Below are 26,177 nucleotides of genomic sequence, written 5' to 3'. Positions count from 1 at the left end.
GACAAAGCGCGCATATTGGCTCTCATGCCCTCTACATTGATCAATAAAGCCTACCGGGCAGCCTTGTATCTCGCAGAGTTCCAGGGTAGATGTGAACGTACCCCTGACCTGCAGCAGTTGTAGGCGTGCATTTATTCAGGGAACTCAGATGGATCGACCTGCTCAGGTAGATCTTGCAGTGGAGCATCAACGCACCAACACTCTGGCGCGTACCGCTGGCGACAGCGGTGGCAATTAGGGCACTTTTGTTTGCGTGCATATATATATATATATATATATATATATATATATATATATATATATATATATATATATATATATATATATATATATATGCATGCAAACAAATGTGGATTTAATGGTTGGCTGGAACGTCTAGCACTGGCAGTACTTCGGGCACAGCAGGGTCGAATTACCAGCCGCAGGGCACAGCTTCAGCGCGAGCGAGATGGGCGCCGGAGACAAGCGATGGTGATAGCGATGCCGCAGCGTTTTTCTGTTCTTTGTCTTCTTTACATTTCCCCCGCGTGAAGAAGTCGCCATCCTGGCTACTCAGGGAGAAGAGACGACTAGAGGGTTGTAATATGGCTTGAGGCGGCTAACGTGGACAACCTCGCGGCCGCGACGGCGGTGGTCGGAAGAAGGGTGGCTGGCTCGATGACGTAGTTCACAGGGGATGTGCGTTCCAAGACGCAATAAGGTCCGTGGTATTTGGTGTCTAGTTTGTTGGTGGCAGGAACACATAGCCAAACGAAGCTGTCGGCCAGGAACGTGGGAGCAGGGGTATCGGTATCATGCTGATCTTTGCGATAGCCTTGAGTGTTGGAGGTAAACGTGCGAGCAAGCTGACGGCATTCCTCGGCCTTCTGTGCAATATCTGACAAAGCACTGTACTCAGAGGCATCTGGATGGTATGGCAAAATTGTGTCCAGAGTACAAGATGGTTCACGGCCATATAAGAGAAAGAAGGGCGAAAACCCAGTTGTTGCTTGGGTGGCAGTGTTGTACGCGTACGTTACGAATGGCAGTACCTGGTCCCAGTTGGAGCTTCCCAATTCAGATGTAACATACATGCGAGCATGTCCCCAAGCGTACGGTTGAAGCGCTCCGTGAGGCCGTTTGTTTGCGGGTGATACACGGTTGTAGCCAGATGTATCGATTTGCAAGACGCCAGGAGCTCTTGAACTACTTCGGAAAGAAAGACACGACCTCTGTCACTCAGTAGCTCGCGAGGGGCGCCGTGTCGAAGAATGAAGTGGTGCAGAAGAAAATGGGCTACCTCTCGGGCTGTCGCCGCGGAAAGTGCAGCAGTCTCGGCGTAACGGGTCAGGTGATCGACTGCGACGATGACCCATCCATTACCAGCGGCAGTGCATGGTAGCGGACCATAAAGGTCGATTCCCACGCGATCAAACGGGCGAGCTGGACAAGGTAAAGGCTGGAGAGGGCCAGCGGGGTGGCGAGGAATCTTGCGTTGTTGACAGGCGGTACAAGAGCGAATGTAGCGCCGTACGAAATTGTACATTCCCCGACAGTAGTACCTCTGACGAATTCGATCATAGGTTTTGAGGACGCCGGCATGAGCGCTTTGAGGGTCAATGTGATGGTGGGCACAAACCTCGGAGCGGAGGTGGCGCGGAATGACAAGAAGCCACGTTCTGCCATCTGAGTTGTAGTTCCTGCGGTAGAGAAGGCCGTCCCGAATGGCGAAATGGGAGTCCTGTCGGCGGATTGCCCGAGGATGCGTAGCCGCGGAAGGAGTGCCAAGGATATCCAGCAGGTTAGAAACCCAAGGATATTGTCGTTGCTCGAAAGGCATATCCTCAATGATGAGTGCTGACAAGAATGCTTGAGGAGGGGACGATGAGTTAGGCGAGCGCACCGGTGACCGAGAAAGAGCGTCGGCGTCAGAGTGCTTGCGGCCAGAGCGGTACACTACACGGATGTCGTATTCCTGAAGCCTGACAGCCCAGCGCCCGAGACGGCCAGACGGATCCTTGAGAGACGCGAGCCAGCAGAGAGCGTGATGATCTGTAACTACCTCGAAGGAGTGGCCATATAAGTAAGGGAGGAACTTCGTTACAGCCCACACGATTGCTAAGCACTCCTTTTCGGTAACGGAGTAGTTGGACTCGGCTTTGGTGAGAGCACGGCTTGCATAGGCGACAACGTATTCGGAGAAGCCAGGCTTGCGCTGGGCGAGGACGGCGCCGAGGCCGACACCACTGGCATCGGTGTGAAGTTCTGTAGGTGCAGTAGGGTCGTAATGGCGAAGGATTGGTGGGGACGTCAGAACATTGCGCAGTGTCGCCAATGCATCATCGCAGGCTGTCGATCAAGAGGAGAGGTTAGGGGTGCCTTTCAAGAGCTGTGTAAGGGGGGCTATGATGGTTGCGAAATTCCGAACAAAACGACGAAAGTACGAGCAGAGGCCCACGAAGCTTCGCAGTTGTTTCAAAGCGGTCGGTTTTGGAAAGTCAGCGACGGCGCGCAGCTTCTCAAGATCAGGCAGAACGCCATCTTTACACACAACATGTCCGAGTATTGTGAGCTGGCGGGCACCAAAGCGGCACTTTTTGAGGTTCAGTTGAAGACCGGCGCGGGTTAGGCAGGTGAAGACCTGGCGAAGTCGAGTCAGGTGGGTCGGGAAGTTGGTTGAAAAGACGACGATATCATCGAGGTCGCATAAACAGATGTTCCATTTCAGGCCGCGCAGTACAGTGTCCATCATTCTTTCAAATGTGGCTGGGGCGTTACAGAGTCCGAATGGCATAACATTAAATTCGTATAGTCCGTCTGGAGTAATAAAGGCGGTCTTAGGACGATCCGCCTCTGCCATGGGCACCTGCCAATACCCGGAGCGTAAATCGAGTGAGGAAAAGAATTCTGCGCCTTGCAAACAGTCTAAGGCATCGTCGATTCGTGGGAGGGGGTACACATCACGACGAGTGATTTTGTTGAGGCGGCGATAATCAACACAAAATCGTATGGAGCCATCCTTCTTTTTAACTAGGACCACAGGAGACGACCATGGGCTACAGGATTCTCTAATTACTCCGCGTTGCAGCATGTCATCGACTTGTTGAGCAATAACACGGCGCTCAGCCGGGGACACCCGATACGGCCGCTGATGGAGAGGTGGGTGAGCGCCAGTGTCGATGAGGTGGGAAACGGTCGTCGTGCGGCCCAAGGAAGATTGCGGAATGTCGAAGGAGGCGCGGAATTGGTGTAGAAGGTCAAGCAGTTGCTCGCGGTGGCGCGGTTCTAGAGCGCTGTCCACGGAATGGCCAAAAAGCTCCCGCTGTAGCGGATCTGAAGCCACACGAGTTGGAGTCAAGGCGTCAACTTGGCAAACAGGGAATAACACATCATCAAAGGTGAACAGAAGGTCCACGGGCTCGATGCGGCCGAGGCACTCCCCTTCGATCAACATAGCGGGAGACGGAAGAGGATTGGCTACCAGAAGTGTGCTAGCGCCGTTTTTCATGTCAAGGACGGCAAACGGCAGCGGTAAGTGGCGGCGGCGGCAGACAACGTTAGAGGGCACAAAGAGGATTGTCGCGGCGGTGGTAAAAGAGGCAGTGAGGGGAACCAGAACAGCGCTAACGGGTGGGATGGTTGTGTCATGTGCTACGAGGAGTTTGGTCGCAAAACGAGGACACGGCTCGTGGAGCAGGGCATCAGACGGTGCATCACTCGATTCAATGAGCTCTACTTGAGGACTGGCGCAGTCAATGATAGCATGATGCTGGGACAGGAAATCCCAGCCGAGAATGACGTCATGAGAACATGTGGGGAGAACGACGAATTCGATGATGTACAAGGCTGCAGCAATGACGACGCGAGCAGTGCAGATAGCTGTCGGCTGTATACTGTGAGCGGATGCGGTACGAAGCGATAGTCCCTCGAGAGGCGTAGTCACCTTTCGGATGGAGCTGCAGAGTTTTTGGCTGATAACTGATACAGCGGCACCGGTGTCGACGAGCGCAAGAGTATGAACACCTTCAACGATGACAGGAATAACATTCGCGGGATTAAGACGACGACTTTGAAATTCGGTCGGATACGCAGTTCGTGCCTCGCGAACTGCGGCGGTTAGTTTTCCGGCTGGGTAGCGGGTCGTCGGCGCTTTGGCGAAATGGAGCGGCGACGTGGTGATGGCGAACGACGAGGGCGGAAGTCCGGATGTTCAGGGGGTGCTGTCGGAGGACCCGATGGGACTGGGAACTGGGGGGCCAAATAAGGTGGCGCAGGCCGTGCAGCAAAGGCCATATTTATTCGGCGCCTGCAGTAGCGTGTAGTGGGCCCAGGGATGCCGCAGTGGTAGCAAATAGGCCTGATGTCTGATGTGCGCCATGGAGATCGAGCAAAAGCTGTTGGTGCCGACCGCATGGGGGGCGAAGCATAGGCATATGCTGGCTCAGGAGGTGGACTTGAAGTGACTTCGGCATACGTGCGGCGCAATACTTGAGGAGGAGCCGGCGAGAATGCTGGAGCGTAGCTCAGTGGCGCACCGCCGGATGATGAAACCGTGGGCGTGAGTAACGGCATTGAAGGTGCGACCGGAGCTGGTTGAGGAACAGGATTAGGGAGGACTTCAGATACATGCTGTTGGATTGCATGGCGAAGCTCCGGAACAAGGCCAGTTGTTGACGACTCCTTAACATAGGGCTGCAGGGACAGTTGTCGCGCGACTTCCTGGCGTACAAAAGCCTTGATGTCTTCAGAGAGGCTAGATGACTCCCTCTCCGCGGCTAGTCCAAGTCCAACAAGTGATGTATGAGGCTGGCGAATCAAAGCACGCTCCCTCCGGAGCTCGTCGTAGCTTTGACAGAGGTCATAGATTTTCTTGACCGTAGTGGGGCCTTTCGCGATGAGCATGTGAAAAGCGCCGTCATCAATTCCTGTGAGGACATGACGTATTTTAGCGGCCTCGGTCATGGTCGGGTCAACGCGACGACACATATCAACAATGTCCTCAGTGTAACTGGTGAACGTTTCACCAGGCAGCTGCAGTCGCGACCGAAGACGCTGTTCCGCGCGGAGTTTTCGGACGGCGGGGCGGCCAAAAACATCAGAAAATTTCGTCTTAAAATTCGCCCAGGTGCCAAAGTCCGACTCGTGGTTTCGAAACCACCGATTAGCGACGTCGCTCAAGTAAAAGATGACATTGTTGAGCTTACGGTTGTCGTCCCAGTTATTGTGACGGCTGACCTGTTCGTAAGTGGTCAGCCAATCGTCGACGTCGTCATCGCTGCTTCCACTGAAGGTAGCCGGGTCCCGTTGACGAACGGCACCTGTGCAGGTGACTGGCGGAGGTAGGTGCAATGAAGTCGGCTCCGTCATTGGGGTAGTCAATGTTCTGCTGCGAAGTTCCAGGGCGACATTGGTACAGGGAACCTCAGATTGACCTCCACCAAGTGAAATGTGGATTTAATGGTTGGCTGGAACGTCTAGCACTGGCAGTACTTCGGGCACAGCAGGGTCGAATTACCAGCCGCAGGGCACAGCTTCAGCGCGAGCGAGATGGGCGCCGGAGACAAGCGATGGTGATGGCGATGCCGCAGCGTTTTTCTGTTCTTTGTCTTCTTTACAATATATATATATATATATATATATATATATATATATATATATATATATATATATATATATATATATATATATATATATATATATATATATATATATATATATATATATCGCTCCAATTTCACCCTCAAAAAGGACAGTCCACCGTCTGAACCTTTAGTTAGAATAAATAGGATGATCGGAAAAGTTGGTGACCAAACTGTTTATATATAAATATATTTATACGCCCCGAGCCTGGCGTCCACCAAACCTGCGAAGCGTACGTACCCTGCAGTTTAGGTGGACGGCGTTTACGGTCCGTTTTGGATCGTCTTTTTCTGAGCTACATGGCTCTGTCGACAAAATTGCACGTTTTCTCGGCTCGATCGTGCTGCTGATATAAATAGAAAATTATGCCTCAACTATTATGTTGCAAAGCGCATTGCTGATGATTGTATTTATGGTTGTAATTAGAAAAGTGGTCTTCAAAAACAGGGTACTGTCAATTTGTGTCATAAAGGAGAAATAAAATAATATAGCTAAGAACTAGATTGAGGAGCACAGCACCTAGCAAAAAATAAAACTGTTGTGACGCATGAACACGTGCTTATCTACCGAGATACCGGCTAAGCCACTGTTAACGACAGTAGCTGCGGTGACGTGGCTAGCCAACGGCTATAAATACTACTAACCTTCAATAAAGCTTGTTCGTTCTTCGCCAACCACTTCTCGATTCACTTCAGTGGCGACGAGGCTGCCCACAGCCGGGCACTGTCTGCTCCATGGCGGCCCACGCCGGACCGCCGGGTTTCCACGAAACGGAAGACAGTTGGGAAGCCTATCAGGTGCGTCTGGAATCTTATTTTGAAGCTTACGGAATCGATGACTCGAAGAAACGACGGGCTCTTCTAACGGCAGCTTTAAGTACAGCAACAGTCGGCATAATAACGGGACGTTGCGCGCCGGTCAAGATTCAAGAGCTAGCCTACGAGCAGCTGGTTCTGCTGCTGACTGAGCATTTCGCGCCGCAAGGCAATGAAATTGCAGAGTCGTACAAGTTCTTCACAAGATGCCATCGTCCGGACGAAACAATGAAGGACTTTATTGCCGAAATTCGGAAGCAAGCCTGTAGGTGCAACTTTGGCGATGCAAGGGACAGGATGTTACGAGACAGACTTGTTTGTGGTCTGCGTGACACCGGCGTTCAGCGGAAACTCTTGTCAAAAGCTTCGCTAACACTGAAAGAAGCCGAGGATATAGCGTTAGCGGCAGAAATGGCAGCCCTTAACGTGAACCACATGGGTAAGTCAAAGGATCATGGCAATATTAATGCCGTGAGGAGCAAGCAGCAGGGCCAACCGTACTGCCACAAAACTCGTACGCACACGGCATCTAAACCAAGCCCAGGTGACGCTTGCCCGTGTTGCGGTAGCACTGAGCACAAGGCAGGGAAGTGCAAGTTTCGCCGGGCGGAGTGTGTTCGCTGCCGACGGAAAGGGCACCTAGCTAAAATGTGCGCGTTGAAACAACCAGGAGTGGAACTTTGTGAAGAGCATTCCTCGTCAAGTGACGGCAACGAGCTTTGTCTACTTAGTTTGTACACTGCGCCTGTTAACTTGACCACGCCCATTATTCGCACATTCCGTTGGAGCGGGATTCCGATCAAGATGCAAGTAGACACAGGCTCGCCGGTCTCCATCATTACGTGGAAAACCTACTGCAAGCATCGGCATGCCTGGCCTGTGCTACTCAAGACGTCTTTGCAGTTGTCCTGCTTCCTGGGCAAGCTCCCCGTGAAGGGCCAGCTCAAGCTTCCTGTTTCGTACGCGGGAAAAACCTTGGAAGCGACGCTGACCGTGCTGCAGTGCGCTGGCCCGGACTTCTGCGGACGTGACATCATCAGCGCATTTGAGCATAGCGGAAGACCCGTGCTCAGCATTGCCAGCGATACAACCTCTGGTGAGCAAGATTTGTCGCACCAACCTTCCGTTAGCGCACTGATAGAAGAGTTCAGTGATTTGTTTACGCCAGGTCTAGGTCGCATTAACGGTTCCGCAGTTCATCTGCGGTTGCATGAAAATGCGAAACCGCGTTTCTGCAAAGCTCGTTCTGTGCCATATGCAATGCGGGAGCAAGTGTCTGATGAAATAGACCGGCTGGTGAAAGATGGCATTCTCTCGCCTATCGACAGTGCGGATTGGGCCACGCCTCTGGTTCCCGTGATCAAGAAGAATGGTTCCATTCGGTTGTGTGGTGATTTTAAGGTGACCGCAAACTCTGCATGCGTTACGGAGCAGCACCCATTGCCGAAAATACGGGATATTTTCGCCAACCTAAACGGCGGGGAAGTCTTCAGCACTATCGACTTGAAAGATGCTTACAATCAGTTGCCGCTTGATGAGGAAACCAGGAAGCTTTTGGTCGTAAACACCCCGAAAGGCCTGTTTTGCTTCAATCGACTTCCGTTTGGTGTAGCCTCTGCTCCTGCAATTTTTCAGAGACGTATGGAAGGCATCCTGCAAGGCATTCCGGGCGTTCAAGTTTACCTGGACGACGTAGTAGTTGCGGAAAAACACGGGACTCTGACACACTGCGTGAAGTTTTCAGGCGTTTCCGGCAGCATGGTGTTAAGTTGCATCCCCAGAAATGCAAGTTTCGGCAAGCAGAAGTTGAATTTCTGGGGCATCGTATAAGCGCGGACGGGTTGCTACCTAAGGCAGATAACACTGCCGCCATAGCAAAGATGCCGAAGCCAACGTGCGTTGCGGAACTGCGGGCATTCTTGGGGATTGTAACCTATTACCACGCATTTCTGGGAAATTTGGCTATGTTTCTGGAGCCGCTGCATGAACTACTAAGAAAGAACGCACGCTGGAAGTGGGGGGCGGGACAAGATAACGCTTTCCGAACAACGAAGCGGCTGCTAGAGGAAGGAAGCAAAGTTCTTGGCACACTACGATCCAAGTAAGCCCCTTTTGTTGGAAACCGATGCATCATCGTGTGGCGTTGGCGCCGTACTTTACCACAGAGTAAATGGGCAAGATCTGCCAATCGGGTTCCGATCGCGAACTCTTTCAGCTGCTGAGCGCAATTACGCGCAGATTGAAAGAGAGGCATTGGCGGTAGTATTTATGTTACAAAGTTCCGGGAATATCTGCTCGGGAATCAGTTCACGCTCGTCACTGATCACAGACCTCTCGTGAGCCTTTTCAGCCCCGACAAGCCCGTTCCAGCCATGGCCGCTGCACGAATTCAGCGTTGGTCTCTCCTGCTGAGCGCCTACGACTACAAAATTCAGTACAAACCTGGGAAGGCACTGATTCCTGCCGACACCCTTAGCCGTTTGCCTGTGCGGGAGAAGCAAAACGCTAAGATTGCAGAAGATGATGCGCGTGAGTACGTTCTTCTAACAGATCACCTAAATTCTGGTCCTCTCTCAGCGAGTGATTTGGCCAAGATGACGGGCAGTGATAGCGACCTCGCGCAAGTCCGCCAATACATTCACAATGGCTGGCCACGATACTGGCAGCCCAGTCAGGAGCCATTACGCGCATATATGCACAGGAAGGACGAACTGACTTGCAGCCCTGGAATTGTATACTGGGGTCATCGTGCGGTAATTCCGACGGCTGCGAGGCTACCAATGCTGCGTATGCTGCATGACGCGCATCAAGGTATAACGGCCATGAAGAACTTGGCTCGGTCTGTATTCTGGTATCCAGGACTCGATTGGGACATTGAGAAGCTTGTCAACGCGTGTCCAACATGCATAGAATGCGGCAGCATGCCCGCGGCACAACAACCCGTTCCTTGGCCGAAAACGGAAGAGCCCTGGTCTAGAATCCATGTCGATTTTGCGGGGCCCTTGGAAGGTCACATGTTGATGGTTGTTGTCGATTCTCATACGAAATGGATCGAGGTTGCTGCTATGAAGACTGCCACTTCAATGAAAACAATTGAAGCACTGCAGACAATGTTCAGCCGATTCGCCTTGCCAAGGACTCTCGTGACTGATAACGGGCCGCAGTTTAGTAGCGAGGAGTTCAGGGCATATATGATGCGCAATGGTATCATTCATTTGCGGACAGCTCCTTACAAGCCGCAGTCTAACGGCCTGGCGGAAAGGGCGGTACGTACCGTGAAGCAAGGTCTAAGCAAGAACACGCACTGTAGTCTGCAAGCACGCCTGGACCACAGTCTGTCTCATTATCGGCGTACCCCCCATCTAAAGGGGAAAACCCCGGCCTCCATGCTTCTCGGTTACGAGCCGCGCTGTTTACTGCACAATATCGTGTCACGACCTTTTCCCTCTGCAGGTGCTTGCAGCAACGGCAAACCGCTGCGCAGGGAAATCTAGTTCAAGAACTACGGAGCAGGTGACAAGTGGAAACCAGGTGTGATAGAGTCCACCGAGGGCTCGCGCATGACAACCGTAAAGACCGCAGATGGGGAGCAACATCGCCGCCACCTGGATCAGCTAAAGACCAGGAGAACCAGTGTGGAAGGAGCGGAGGTTAAACCCGAGGCCCCCACGGAGGCATCAATGGCTGAAGACAGCCCAAGTATATCGGGAGAGCCGCAGTCTCAAGTGCACGGCAGCAGCGAGAGCCAGTGTCAAGCGGGCGCTGACATGCAAACGCCGTCAGGCTCACAAGCTGAGGACAGTACAAACGAGGCACCGGTGACTGGCGGCGCTGGAGTGACACTGCGTAGGTCAAAAAGGAAGGAAATTAGAAGAAGAAGTATCTTCCTGCTAAGGTGGCTTCATTGCTCCTCTGAAAATTCTTGCCGTTCCTGTAAGCACCTGTCCTGTCTCCAAAGAAGTAGATTTCCAATTTCCGAGGAAGCTCCAGACGTCCTCTCCGCGTCAGGTTGCGAGACCTCCGGCGCATGCTACTCATGCATGATTGCAGCTCAGGTCGGCACGGAGGCTAGGCCTAGTGCTGCCGCTGCCACGCTGGCAGAGGCAGCTTCGCCGGAGTTGCTCGCTGCAACTCCTGCCCTGCCGTCGACACCTCAACCTGACCATCGGCCTCAGGTCCAGCTTGGTGCTCCCGGTTCTTCAGCACCAGCGCCCATTCAGCCTTCCCAAAATGGACAACAGCCCGTAAGTGAACTGTTCTCTGGGCGGAGCACGGCTATGGCCACTCAGCTAACACGACGAGATGCACATCCAACTGTGCGTCCTGAGGAGACAAGCTCTTCAATGGACCTATCGGCTCCACCATCCGTATCAACGAGCACCCGTGCGCCTCACAAGCGTCCTTCGGAAGATAATCAACCGAATTCGTCCTCGGCAAGTGGTGGCTATCAAGGAAAGCGCTCCTGTTTAACTATCGAAAACCAGGTTGCACCTACACCGGGATCGTCATCTTATAAAGTGGCGATTAAATCTCTTGCCAACAAAAGCCTCACCGATATACCAAACAGGATCATCCAGGCCAACTTGGACGCGTGTCTCGGAACCAGAGGTTTTCGGGGCTTCACGGCAAGGAAGAAGTCAAACACTATAGCTGTGTGGCTCCCGACACTTACTGCGGTGGAACGTGTCCAAACGCTTAGTTACATTTCAGTCACAAGTGAGATCTCAGTGCCTGTGCAAGTGTATCTAGTTGAAGGCTCCGACTTGCAGCGTTGCGTTGTTTACAACGTCGACATAAACGAAGATCAAACCACCCTTCAACGTGAGCTGTACTGCCCAACGCACCGAGTCATACAGGCCCGACACATAGGAAAGGGGCGTTCCTGCATGATCACCTTGCAAGGCCCTCCGACACTCCCAGCTTGTCTGTACTACTACGGCTGCATATTAAGGCCACGGCCGTATAAACCGAGTGTGGTTTACTGTTATAACTGTTTTCGCGCAGGGCACATGCGCAAATCTTGCCCCTTTGCTACTGCCGATGAAGGTGCGTCTGAAGGAAAAGTTACGTACCGATGCGGCCTCTGCAAATCGGACGACCACGAGATAACATCTCCAAGTTGTCCGACAAAGCAAAAGGCAACGCAGAAGGCTCGTCTTCGGAACACTAAGCGTTGGCCAATAGAGGACATGACGCCGGTGCAGACATCCAATCGCTTTGCAGCTCTTCAGTGGAATGATGACGAGTGGCCAGAGCTTCCTGAGCCCGCTTCGAATGCACCTCCAGCTAAGACAAAGTCTAATGATACGGTGCTCAAGAAACGCCGTCGACAACAGCCAATACAGCAGTGTACTGATCTACCAGACGACGATATGGCTGTAGTGGATGAGCAAATCAATCGTCTCTTAGCAGAGGTCTCTAAGCTCCGACAACACCGCGAAATGCTTGCTCGACGTCGGCGAGTTGCAGAAGTAACCGCCAAATCTAGTAATTGCCCAACACAACCGCCTTCATTCCGCGCAACAGGGCCATTTGCTGCCTCTTCCCAGTGTAGCACAACGCCCAATGATAACTCTGCAACATCGCTGCTCCGCTATATGGTCAACCAGTTATCCAACCTGACATCTGTGATACTACAGCGCTTGGACTAGCACACAAAAATGGCGAAATCCGGTCGTCCTGGTGTACTACAGTGGAACTGTAGAGGCATTTCCACGAAGGTTGCCGAGCTCAGGACCCGACTGCGATTTAACAAGCTTCGGGTGTGGGCTATGTTACTTCAGGAAACGAACGCCTTGCCATCTATTCCTGGCTTCAGCGGCTACGTGTCCCCTTCAATGACCGACCGTCGCGTGCAGACTGCTTCTCCCCCGGGAAAGGCGGCGATATATGTCGAAACGAGTATTCCTCATGTACGCCTTTCTCTCGAAAACTGGTGCACATCATACCAAGAGGTAGTAGCAGTTGCTGCGAAATTTCTGAAAGGAACAGTTGTTCTTGTTTCTTATTACGTTCGACCAGCTGGAGGCGCCTCTTCCCGTATTAATCTTGGCTGGTTATTAAGTGTTCGTCAGCAATACCCCGGGTGTCCAATTTTAGTCGGAGGCGACTTTAACGCCCCTCACCCAGATTGGGGGTATCCGACTGCAAGCCCTCGTGGTAGGCGTGTGCGGGACGTCTTCACTGATTCCCTGTTTGTTCTGCTTAATCACCCTGGGACAGCAACACGGCCTGTGCGTCACATACATAGTGCTGCTTATGCTCCAGACTTGACGTGGTGGTTGGGCGCAGGAACTCCCTCATGGCACATGGAGCCGGACTGCTGGGGAAGTGATCACCACCCTATCCTCATCGGTCTCCATCCCTCCCGCCTCCGCCCTTTACGCCGCAAATGTTCTGTGATAAACTGGGACAGCTTTCGCTCATGTCTCGACAGTATGTCTTCAGATTCGCCGTCACTCCTTGTTGACCGTATACAAAGAGCACTAAACAGCGCTACGACTACTACCTGGATTGATGTAGGTCGACCGGCACCAGATCTCGGCCTGCTTAACCTGTGGGCAGCCCGCCGTCAAGCTGAGCTGGCTGCTACACGAGACCCTACTTCGGGGCAGGCACGTACACGACTGAATTATCTCACCGCGAAGGCTCGGAGATATGAACGCGATCTATCGCGACGCCAGTGGCATGCATGGTGTGAACAATTTTCTGATAAATCATCGAATGCCTCACTATGGCGAACGTTTCGTGCAATGGAACATGGTCGTCGTTCTACTGACGCAGCAGCAACAGCATGCTTTGCGGCTAATCTGTCGCCGGGTGATTTCGCAAAAGAAGCTGCTCGAAAATTTTTCCCAAAATACGATATACTGCCTCCTTCAGCTGTAAACCTTAATTTGGCAGGTATCCCTGCAGACGCATGGAAATTACCATCTGCTGCCGACGCAGATGGAATTGCGAGCCCCTTTTCGATGTGCGAGCTGCTGGCTGCAATTGACGATGCGAAACGGAAAACAGCGCCCGGCCTGGACAAAATTCAGTATGAGGTTTACAAGAACCTCAGTACTGCTGCACTTCCTCAACTACTAGGCACCATAAACAAAGTGTGGCTTGATGGTGTCGTACCCGAGAGCTGGAAAACCGCTGTCGTGATCCCTATTCCCAAACCTGGGAAGCCTCCAACGGACCTCGCCAACTTGCGACCAATCTCCTTAACATCAACGCTTTGCAAGCTTGCAGAGAAAATGCTAGCCACACGACTTTCTTGGTGGCTTGAACAGCACGGTTTTTATCACCCTGCTCAAATTGGATTTCGTCCATACATAGGTACAGAGGACGGGTTGGCTGTCTTGGCCTCAGCAGTTCTGTCATCTACCCGCAGCCGCGATGTACGTACCATATTAGCAATGGATGTTGAAAAGGCATATGACAACATCAGTCATGCTGCAATCCTGAATGTCATTGACATGCTCCATCTCCCTCCGAGAGTACGCACTTTTGTCGCATCATTTTTGGATGGACGAAAATTTGCAATACGTCTCAGCGGTGACACTGTTGGTTCATTCGTTTCACTACGTGGCGTGCCCCAGGGATCAGTATTGTCTCCGACGTTATTCAATATTACTTTCATCCCATTGGCGTGGCGCTTACATGATATCCCTGAAATCAAGTTTTTGCAGTACGCAGATGATATCACGGTATGGAGCACTCACCATGATCTTCTCACTCAAGAGGCCGCCCTTCAGTCAGCATTAGACGTAACCTCTGATTACGCCTCCTCCATTGGCCTTCAACTTTCTGTGTGTAAAACGTCATACACGTCAGTCGCCAACCGCTGGGGACGCCGTAAACTTGCCTCAAATCCAATTCGTCTCTCTCTATCAGGCACCCCAATACAAGAAAGTTCGAGCCTGAAAATTCTGGGCTTAACAATTCACCAATCAGGATCAGCGACTGCTTGGCTCTCTCAGGCAAAAAAGCAAGCACTTCAAACTATAAGTTTAATAAGAAGAATTGCACCTAAAACGGGTGGCGCTGGCTCGTCTGTTGCACGCCAGTTAGTGAGGGCGGTTCTGCAGCCCCGTATTGTTTATCAGGCCCAGTTCCAGCATCTTACAAGGGCACAATGGGATCGCCTTGAAGCCTTAAATCGAGAAGCTATGAGGACCATAACATGCCTTCCACGAATCACACCGGTCGTAGCGTTACAGGAGAATGCGCAGCTCAACACCATCGATGAATTGGTGCAGCAGCGCCGAGATGCTCGCAGACTCAAGGCCACTTTGTCACATTCCACGCAAGCACTGAGGGCGTATGCAACGTCACACATTATTCTTCAGCCACCTACGCCAGTTCTCCCTCCCTGGAAATTTATACAGTTAGGAGACAACAAGCCAACTGACATCCGCAGACCGACGTCTGCCAACTCTGCATCGTTGCTACGCCAGAGATTTGAAGAGCAAGATGCTAACCTGCCTCAGGATTCCGTAGTAGTGTACGTAGATGGAAGCCTGCAAGGCTGTGAAGCCAAAACGGCAATCCACTGTCCACGGAGGCCTAGCCTGAATCAGACAACTACGTTTCAGCTTTCGGAACCACTTACATCTTTCTGCGTTGAGCTTGTGGCAGTTCAAGAGGCACTCTGCTCCGTGACTTCTATAACCATGCTCCCTACAGCCCACATTGTAATCCGCACTGACGCACTTCAAGCAGTACGTCTGCTCCGACGTGTCAGCCGCTGCCCTAAAATTTGCCAGGACATCCACCAGCTTGCGGCACGCATCCCACAGTCAATACGCATTGAGTGGGTCCCACGGGATCTGCTGCCTACCCAAAGTCAAGCTGATTTTGCAACCCGCCTCGTGAACCAAGACGCATCAATCCCACAGCTTCTCGAAGTCGACGACGCTACCCTCCTTTTGTCAAGAAAGGAGCACCTCCGGCGCCGCACACGTGCACTTATCCCTCCGTGTGCGATATCCCTTCCCCGCGGTCTCACCCGTGCAGAGGAGGTTGCGCTTAGGAGGATCCGGGTCGGTGTTGCCCTTACACCAGCTGTAACTAGGACGTGGTCATACTTCCAACACTTATATCCTCGCCCAGGATGCCCGATCTGTAACAACGAAGATGTCGAGGCCGACATCCACCACTTGCTGTGGGACTGCCCAGCACTCAAGCCAACACGATTCCGGCACCTGAGAATAGCTGGCCTTTCAGCAACCAATCCTGCCTCATACGTCACTTGGACGCAGGGACTTCATCATCGCTCACTTCTGGACTTCATAAAATCAGCCAACCTTTTTCCATTCATTTAATCATTTATTCATCCTTCATCTCATAACCTACTGATGCCCTGAGGCAATAAATATCGACTTAAAAAAAAAAAAAAAAAAAAAAAAAAAAGGAACACCCGACGCCCCGACCGCTTCACTCCTTAAGAGGGGAGAATTGTTGTGACGCATGAACACGTGCTTATCTACCGAGATACCGGCTAAGCCACTGTTAACGACAGTAGCTGCGGTGATGTGGCTAGCCAACGGCTATAAATACTACTAACCTTTAATAAAGCTTGTTCGTTCTTCGCCAACCACTTCTCGATTCACTTCAAAAACTGGATAGAAAAAAAGCTGAACCGTCACTTGCGTTCTCTCATGAAACTTCCAGAAACAGCGACTTTATTCCACTTGCACAGTCATCAATACAGCACAAAGCAGAAAACAACTTTAAAAGCATTGAGAAGGCTTAGAATAATGCATCAAAGTTCAGCAAATAATACCTCACACGTTTGAGGTCTACACATTAGGAAGAAGCCATAAGCACTTTTATAGAATGACAACATGAGTTTTGTTATATATTTTTATTTTTATAGTTTGCATATTGAATTGGACTTTAGTAGGTAATGTTTATAAAATAATACGTACGATTGTTCCTTTCAGAAATCAATAAAAATCGAAGATGTGGCATTGTTCTTTAATTCGAATGAAAGTTGTCTGTTTTGCGATAATATTGAATTTTGGCCAAATTCAAGATATAATGGTGAAAGAACAAGTCTAGTTCTTCCCATTTTTCTAGAAATAGAGAACTATGGCTGTATATTATACAGAAAAAGTCTTAGTAACATCAGTTTATTAAATCGTGATATAATGTAGGCATGAATATTGACATTTTCAAAACCAGCGCTGAGTTTTATATTTTTTTATAATTTTAACCAATACAATGCGATACTTTTTAAGGTAGTAATATGTCTGAGTTACTTCGGAGTCCTAAGAGAGATTTTCAGAAAATCGATGAAGGTGTTTTTTTTTTTAATTGCAATCGAATTTGCTCATTTTTTGCTTTTTTTCGAATCTTGGGCGAATTTGATTCGTTATGGAGAGCAACTTGCAGTCTAGAGGTTCCAATTTCTCACAAAATTTAGGAAAATATCTGAATAATAAACAGAAAAACACATAGTGCTGAAAGCATAATGCCTCATGCCCGTATTTAAACGTTGAAAATTTACTTTTGAAGCGAAAAGCTTCTCTAGGCTCGACAACACCGGGCTTCGCGTTAGCTGGAGCCGCGGATTTGCACTTCTGCGCATGCGCGAAATTGAGTGACGTCATGCATGGTGCAGGTGGCCGCCGTCGCCGCTGCCGCCGCTGACTCAGTAGCCTGACCTCTCGCCGCCGCCGCGCACTACTGCGCATGTGCGCCGCTGCTTCTCCTCGATATGGCGCGCTTGCACATAGAACAGGCGCAGATACTGGCCGTAGAAGGGGAACAAGAAGCAACAGTCGGAAGGCGCAGAAACATCAACCTAGAAGTAGTAGCTTGAGAGCTGGCTAAATACCAGCGAAGATATGAAAAGCGCAAGGCTAGACGAGCGGCTGAAACACCAGAAGTATGAGAACGCTTTTGGCTTCGAGATATCCAGGCTTAACCTGAGCTAACCATCAGCTAATTTTGTGGCGCGTTGCTTCTGTAGCAATGTTTGCAATTTTTACTGAATCAACAGCAAGAACAAAGCATGTATTCAATAACCCGGTAAAAATAAACGTTGAGTAGAGTTAGTGGGCAAAAAATAATAAATGACAAAAATTTAGCAGGTTAGAAGGAGGTCTCCAAACTTTTCAACTATTAGAAATGGCAAAAGCGGCGCTTTCCAGCTGTACTGAGATACGATTTTTTTCCCCAGTAAAGTGCGCCGTGTCTTGCAAATCTGACGCTCATTTGTTTGTGACGAGACGTTTTCCCACGATATATACAAATTTAATGGAAAAACAATTGATCATGGGACCTCGATTACCGCTCCTTTCTGAACACACCCATATACTCATATATGCTTGCGAAAAAGACGTTCCTGGCTGCAGAACAAATAAATAGCGAAGATCATTAACACTTCATTTATTCTTTGTCTACGTTTTGACAGGGGTCCGGTCGAAACGTCGACGAAGAATAAATGAAGTGTTAATGATCTTCACTATATTATATATATATATATATATATATATTACGCCCTTCGGTGGTCCATACCTCACCATGGTTGAAAAAAATGTGTACTCCCATTTTTACCCTGATGATGTTTACCAAGGGAAAAAAGTACTCCAGGCTGAACCAGGTGCCTTCCAAAAGTTGTAAAATCGTTTCACTTGGTTTGATTATAGTGTGGGTTTTAGAAATGATGTTACATTTTGCTGAGACAATAAGGAATATGTACACACACACACATATATATATAATAATACGTACACATATATATACGCTTGTTTTAGGTAAATTTCCTCTGCGTCATGACTCGTCTGTAAATGTTTTATTTGCAATTTATATTCAAAGAAGGAACATTTATTCGTTACAGCGACAAAATTGAATACATCGGTCAATTTTATTCGACAACGTACAAAAATATGTCTGTAGACCAGAAACGTGACCGACACAACAGCCTCTACGCATGCACTAAATCAGGTATGTTTTCTAATCATTTTCTGGGCATTGTAATCTTGTCAGTCTTTTAAGTGATGTGGTTTTCAAGCACCTCTATTCAGTGTTGATCGAACGGTTTGGATTTTGAATTGCCAAGCGCATCTGAAAAGAGGCGTGATAGAGGCTTCTTTTTTAAAGACAAAGCTTTAATAGCCTCTTTGCTCGAAATAGCAATCTATTGTGTTGCCACTTTCGCGGTGACAATCGGCACCAGTATGGAGCGGCAAGGTGAATGTAAAAATGGAGAGATGGGGCCCTTCGAAGCATGCGTGCGATGGGAGGATAGCGGAAGTGTAAAATTTCTGGCGCTCGCAACAAGAGCGTCCTCTACGCGCGTACTAGCGCGTTCCTTCTCTCAGTCACGAATCCTCTTAAATACGCTTGGCGTTCGAAAACGTAGCCTGAGGTACCAGAATAAAGCACCTGTAGAGTTCAAAACGTTCTGAGAGAGGCAGTGTACAAGGAACTTACAACGATCTCTTCGAAGCGATCTTCTGCTAAGGTCCTAATGAGCAATATTGCCCACTGAACTGCTCTGTAAGGCCTCTTGGATGCTACATCAGGGAGTCAGAGACTAGCTGGCCTGGCTCTCCGTAAAGTGCAGGCTATTTCAGATGCAGCAAGCCATCAAATGCCAATTTCAAAGCTTCAGCAAGATTATTCCTCTTGTGCGCTGGCATCAACTATGTCTCTAATAAATGTGGCTCCGTGTTTTGTGTACTGCTGTCGTATGCAATCAATCTATGTCCCGTCTCGTTGCGCTGCGAAATGTTCTGAAATGTGTAAACATCCTCTATAACATGAGCTTCTGCAAGTATGATGGGTTTTGTGTTCCTAAAAATGCGTGCGCACTCACCGTGCTGCAGGACAAATGTGCAGGACATATGGCCCAATATAAGTACACACGAAGGAGTACCACAAGTGCACGGCTACCCTTACAAAAATGGTCGTGAACAGTCTTTAGAATCTGTTTTAACACCTTATTGACTCTATTAATATTGTACGTACTTTTAATCTGTATGAACATGCGTAAATACGAAGTTCATACACGGTTACTTTTGTGTATTTAAATCAGTTCATATGAAGTTTGTACATAGCAATTTGTTAGGTGAATATACTTCTCTGTATATACTGCTATCAATATACAGCAGGGGCATAGCCAGGACTGTTTCGATGTCAGAAACCCTTCAGAAAGTTTTTGAACTCCTTCTTTCGGCCTTTTTGCAATTTTTTTTATCGATGCCGTATAACGCCCTCGAAACTTATTTCTGGTTATACCACTCATACACAGCTATTAAAATATATTAAAGCAATTTGGCATGTCAGAAAAAAATGTTCAGATCGAAAGTATATAGTATTAACTGACCGAGTGCATGCTATTCATTGCAATTCATATTTGAATTACATTTTTTATTATGAATAGCATCTGTTAAAAAAGAAATGGAAACGAAAAATTGATATGAACAATTTGCATGAATTATAGATAAAAACGTATAAGGTTATATTTTGAAAATTTAAGTGGTTACAATTTCGCTCTTTCTTCATCGCGCATTTCTTAGTCAAGCGTCCGCTCTTGTTGAGGACGCACTGAGTCGTTTTATCGAGCTCGCTCGCACAATTAAATACAAAAACATCACAAATGGAAGGTAAACGCACCGCGCCGCCGACTTTACAGTGGAGAATGCGCGCTGTGGGTGTTGTCGGGTTACATCACGCGATGCTGAGACGAACGCCCTGGACTCTCGGATCCACGTAGCTCATCCCTCAGAAGCTATATGGGCGAAACTTTAGAATTATATATTGGCATACACACAATGATTGGGTATATGCACATGTACAGTAAGCTACCGAACGAGCCCTCCCCCCTTCTCCGCTTTCCTTCTCACGCGCCGAAATTACTGGAAAATGGAGGGTGCATTTCACTGGTAAGGAACAAATTTTTATCCGAAAAAAAAATGAATTTGTATTTTTTTTTTCTTTATCGACCCGATCGTGTTTAGAAGTGTGCTCCCAGACGCATCCGAGCCACCCCGCTGTGCATATACGCCCCTGTCCACCACTTATGAAAACAAATCGGCGCCCGCCGCCGACATTTTCTCTCGCCGCGCTCAGTATGTTAGCGATTGTCTTATTCACTTCTGCGCCGCCGCTCCCGTCAAGGCAGCGGCCATATCTTAGCCAATCTGTTCCTGACCGCGAGCATCGTATGTTTCGCTCGCGGAGCTTATCCGACACCACCCAGCAGCCTTTGGACATGTGCGTCAACCGAGCGAGCGCTCTACAGGTTCTGCTTTTGTTTGTTATGTTTTTGCTGGAGGTGGTTTCTGGGTGAGGTGCGAGCTTAGGGCAAGGGTAGGGTAAGGAAGCGCGCTAATGGTAAGGGAAGAGGGGGGGAAGAGAAGGCGCGGCGGCTGGGGAGGGGGGGGGGGCGGCGAACTAACACACATAACGGCACAGAATGCGCCAGCAGAAGCACGCATATTCGCTCGCAGCCTTCGCATAGCGTTCATGCAGCCTCGTGAACTGTATCAGCGCGCAACCTGCGGTCCGCGGCACCGACCTCTGTAAATCAATTAAGCGCCCTTACGGCACAATTAACACGCGCTTGACCCGAACCACGGAATATCGACCAGCTGTAGCTGAACATATTCATCCTTCCGCTGTGATCCATTGAGAACGTTATGCAAGTTCTAGTCGCAACCACCCTCTCGAGAGGTTGGCTGCAAGCTGTCCTTCAAATCCAATGCGCGGGAAGGATGCAATGAGGCGCTTGGCCATCAGAGCGCGGCTTCGAGCTGGAGGAGGGGGGGGGGGGGGGGGGGCGTCTAGCCGCCCTGCGAGCAAAGCACACAGCAGTGCGCACGCACGCACGCATTCTTGTTTTTTTTCCCTAGAAGTGCGGGAGGTATGAAAGGAGAAGCGGGCAGGCTAGCCAACGTAGACAGCGCGCGGTATCAAACCTGTGACGGCTTCATTTACGCGCCCTTCAATCAATCAATCAATCAATCAATCAATCAATTTTTTGTTTTCAAATCCAGAGGACGGGGGGGGGGGCAACTAGTTTACATGGAACACATTACAGGCATAAACACAGGCATAAACATTGCAGACAGTATAGAGATGAACAGCAGCAAAAGCAAAAAAAAGGAAAGAAAAGAAAACAGATATGTGTTCACAGAATAACAGCGCAATTTCACAGTATTACCGGAGTAATGTCATCAATACAGCAAAAAGGATGGGTTTAAAGTTTCACAAAATATTCACAGAGCAAAGTTGTCTCCGAGTAACAGTAACGAAATCAGCAATCAGTTTTTCGTGTTTATTTAGCACAAATGTATGATGCTCTCAGTCTTGAGAGCTATTTCTTTTTCGCCTCTGCAAAGCTGCATGTGTGTGAGCGCGCGTGCGTGCAAATAACTCATGCGCAGGCACTCAATATGTGCGGCTCCGCATACGGTAAGAACTCAAGTTTTCATTACTATAAAGGAAGCAAACAGACGATCGCTGAAGTGGGCTCGCCACTCCGAGTCTCTGCGTCGTCTCGAATACCAGCCACTCCACAAAACCACCGGAAGAAAAAGAACGAAAGCACAAGATAGCGAACGTACAGAACTGACGCTCGCTCGGCGTTCCACTAATCCCGCCTTTCGTCTGAGCAGCGCGGCGCGACAGCGCGACTTGAAAAAAAAAAAAAAAGAAAGCGAACTCCACAAGACACGTGATGGAGCAGCGCGGCGTGGCAGCGCGACTGGAAAAAAAAGAAAGAAAGAAAGAAAGCGAACTCCACAAAACACGTGATACAGCTTCATGTGTCACGTGATTGCGCACCGAAGATCTGCAAAAACTACCGTGACTGAGAGGCGGCGTTTGGCTGTTTGGCCGTTTGGCGACGTCGAGCGTGGAAAATAGTTCTTTCTGCCAGAAATCTTGAATGTAAGTTGACAAACTTTTTCATTCCTTTCTTATAAACGCTTTGCGCATACTCGCGGAAAATTTTGTGTTTCAGAAGTGAGCAGTTTTGACATTACAAGCGTTTACCCATTTTTTACTTTGCTGCATACTGCACGACCAATGCTCTAGGAAGATTTTTCATTGTTTAGCATTTTTATCACCTAGTTAAGTTTTAAAAAGTGATCCTCGATTGTCCGCGGCCTCTTTCCGATCATTTTGCATCATAGTTCAGATCTTTAAGGCGTTTTTTTGCGGAGTTATTACTAATTCCTCAAAGGTAAACAACCGCTTGGCCTCGCAGCCATAACCGTCAAATTTCAAATATTGAGAGTGGCCTTGTACTGCGTAAAAGCTATGTAGACGTATAAAACCTGTCATTTTTAAATTCCATCAGATGTGTGCGATCGCTCGCTACCTATCTGTTTTATTTATAGCGTTTCTTCGTTGAGCTATTTGCACATGCAGCCGGTAATTCGAGGTTAAAGCGCTAACCGCATGAGGCGATAATTCGCGGCGTCATGCCGCGCGACGCCGTCGCGCGACGGGCTGAGGGCCGCCAAAGCATTGCCGCTAGTCGCCGTCGCTCGGTTTCTGGGTTTTTAGAAAATTTTTAGATGTCTAAATGTGCGCCTGACGGAGCACTCCAATTCTCTGGGATGGAAGGCGAGTTCTAATCTTGCGCTACATGTGCAATCCCGAGAGTGTAAGTCGGAGCATGACCCGTCCCTTTGTGCGCCTGACTTCAGTAATACGGGTGTAGTTTACAGCAACGGTAATCAACTCTGCAGAGAGTTCGTTGAAGCATTTTACATTGCTAAAGCCGAGGACAAGTGTGTGGCTAAGGCGTCTGCTAGCCTTCATTGTAAGGAACTTAATCTATTAGAAAAGTCGTTAGTTAGGCCTTGACTTGGAATTGGCTTTGAATTTTCTTCATCTTCTTCCCAATTTCCTGCCATTCCACCGGTTGGGTTAAGCGCGAGCTTTTCGGAAGGAGTCTTCGTTGTTTTCTTCTTATCAATATCATTCAGTTGATAGTCCAGCCTTGTCCTGTCCTCCTCTTTGCTGTGTCTCGTCTTTTGGCTGGTGCAGTATTAACCCATACCAACGTGCCCAGTCGTCAACCTTGTTGTATTCCTACAGTACCGTATGCATGCACAATAGATAAACGTAACCCCTTGCATATATCACTGAATCTTCCACTCTAGAAGAGAATTTTGTACACAAGCATTTTACTGTAGTTTGCCTCTGTGGAGCATTGTATTTCTAATTCTGTGCTTCTCTTTTTATGCTGTTACTCAGCAACATATGAAGTATTCCTTGTTTGTTTCTGTTACTTGTGAATTTGACTTTTCCTTTTTTTATTATTCGAAATAACTTTCTTCCTGCTGTTCTGACTAGTGTTTTCGTATGCATATGCAGTCCTCTTGATGCTTCATTGAGCCATATCTGGAGACTCCCTGTCGCCGTGGTCTGTGCCGACAAGTAAAAACTAGGCAACCTGACTTCCGGGACAAGTAGCAGTGGGACGTAGCTGCATGGTTTCCTCAGCATCCATGTGGATTTCTTATAAAAGACAGGTATTTCTCCTATATTTGACTTTCATATGTGATCAAGATTTTACCTTGGTGACAAGCTCTTGAAGGAAAGGATGGACATTTATGGCACTTTCTTAATTTATTACTCTCGGGAATACACTATTACGACTTGTTAACTGCATATGTAGCAAAAATTATGTGTGACTGCATATTCCAGCAGTAAGCTGCATGATTTTTTAAGGATGAAATAATTTAGCTCCTATTGTCGGTAGCCTACTATTGACGAGCCAAAGCAGGCAATATTAGGTACCAAAAAGTGATTATGCGGGGCCGGGTGGGTTTTAATGAGAGAAGCTCTCCACGTTTTAAGCCTTTGTACAGGGCCAACGTGTCTCCCTGTATGTGTCTGGGACACATGCAAGTCTTGTATCCTCAAAAGGACCTTGTCTAAATTTAAATAAAAGTAGCGCCAACCTATTTTGAGTACGACCAGTTCAGCAGTAAGCTCAAAATTGAAGCAAAAAGGCATTCATGTCCTGTGCGATGTCAGTGCACGTTAAAGAGCCCCAGCTCGTCAAACACTCTGAAGTCCTCTCCTACAGCATCTCTCATAGCCTGGGTTGCTTTGGGATGTTAAACCACATAAACCAAACCAGTCATTTTTTACCACCCCATCTGACTTGTCTTTCTACGTATCTCCAAAAGGTAGTGCCTACATAAGACTTGCCACTATTCCTGAGATTACCTAGATTATTATGTATTTATGTATTTTATGATTATGTAATTTTCCTCAGTGGAGCATTGCGTTTTCAATTCTGGGCTTTTCATGCTGTCACTCAGCAACCATATGAAATACTCCTCCTATGTTTCTTTTACTTGTGCATTTTTTTCCTTTATTATTCAAAAAATCTTTCTTCCTGCTGTTCTGACTAGTGTTCTCATATATACATGCAGTCCTCTTGTTGCTTCATTCGACCATATCTGGAGACACCCTGTTGCCGTGGTCTGTGCCGACAAGTAACAAGGCAACCTGACTTCCTGGACAAGTAGCAGTGGGACGTAGCAGCATCCATGTGGACTTCTTATAAAAGAAAGGTATTCTAAATTTTGCTTTCATATGTGATAAAGATTTTACCTTGGTGACAAGCTCTTGAAAGGAAACGATGGGCATGAGTGGCACTTTCTTATTTTCTTACTCTCTGGGAATACACTATTGAGACTTGTTATCTGCATATGTAGCAAAAAGTATGTGTGACTGCATATTGTAGGCTAAATATAATATACTTCATCATTCCCTATTATCGCTCTTGTATTCCCCTAGGTGCTTGGTGTAGCTGGTCTCCTTCAGTAATTACTTATGTGTGTGTGTGTGTCATCTGCTATGGCAAACATAGCCATCACTCAGGAAAAATGGGAGCAAACAGGCATAGTGGCATTACTTGCTGGTAGCATGGACCAAAATGTATGTATACATACTGATACGTTGCCGCTCAACATGTGTATTTGCTTGATGTAAGAGTTTATCTGATGATCAAGCATACTGGCGTGTAAATTTCACTCCTTTGTTTCCTGGGCCCCTATTGTGATAAACTAATGTCGAATGATACAGAAAGTGGTTGGAAACCAGTTATCATATTTTGAGGAAAAACAGGCACCTGAGTGAAGAGAGATGTGTGTGATGCTAGCACAAAGCATGCGAAATTGGCAGAAGAATTTTGAGCATGTATATTTCTTCTCTAGGTGGCACCATGATAAATTTTAATATGGCTGGTACATCAAACACAATGTCGTTGCCGTCGGAAACCAAGCGTTTTTGTGTCAAGGGTTTGTGTAATAAATGAAGGTATGAATTTGCATCTGTTTCTTTCGCCACTCTCACTTTTCACGAAATATTACATGCATGTGAATAGTGAGTAAAATACACGTTATTATTGGACACTTGAAATATAGTTAGCATAACACAAGGTATTAATACTTTGTATGAACACGATTCTTTAAAATAACGGTGGGCAATTATCGGAACACAGTCGTTACAGTGTCCATATACGCTATCAATAGGCTAATCATAGGATGTATAAATACGTTCTATGTAAATACATTCTATTCAATCACGGTGGCCAATTGTCGGAAGGGAGATCATACATAGATCATACGTGTTCTAAAGACTTTCTTTTGATGGTCGATAGCTTCTATGATCATATTGTCTAAAGACATCACATAAATTGATCATAGACATTTTTGTAAGCGTAGTGTTAAGCGAAATAATGCAATGACGCCACCGCATTCATTTTTACAA

General features: G+C 48.3%; 1 long non-coding RNA gene across 1 annotated transcript; it reads left to right on the top strand.

Moving 5' to 3' along the window:
- The first annotated feature begins 22,255 nt into the window (after window positions 1-22,255).
- Window positions 22,256-25,874, top strand: LOC146177205 (uncharacterized). The gene is made up of 4 exons (XR_014701275.1): window positions 22,256-22,328; window positions 23,766-23,923; window positions 24,836-24,976; window positions 25,622-25,874. It is a non-coding gene; the product is annotated as an uncharacterized LOC146177205 (long non-coding RNA).
- The last annotated feature ends 303 nt before the right edge of the window (window positions 25,875-26,177 follow it).

This window comes from Amblyomma maculatum, chromosome 10 (assembly GCF_055883805.1).
Source record: "Amblyomma maculatum isolate TAMU_Amacu chromosome 10, ASM5588380v1, whole genome shotgun sequence".
NCBI lineage: Eukaryota > Metazoa > Arthropoda > Arachnida > Ixodida > Ixodidae > Amblyomma > Amblyomma maculatum.
The sequence above is the reverse complement of the archived record's forward strand: the minus strand, read 5'-3'. Positions and strand labels throughout refer to the sequence as shown.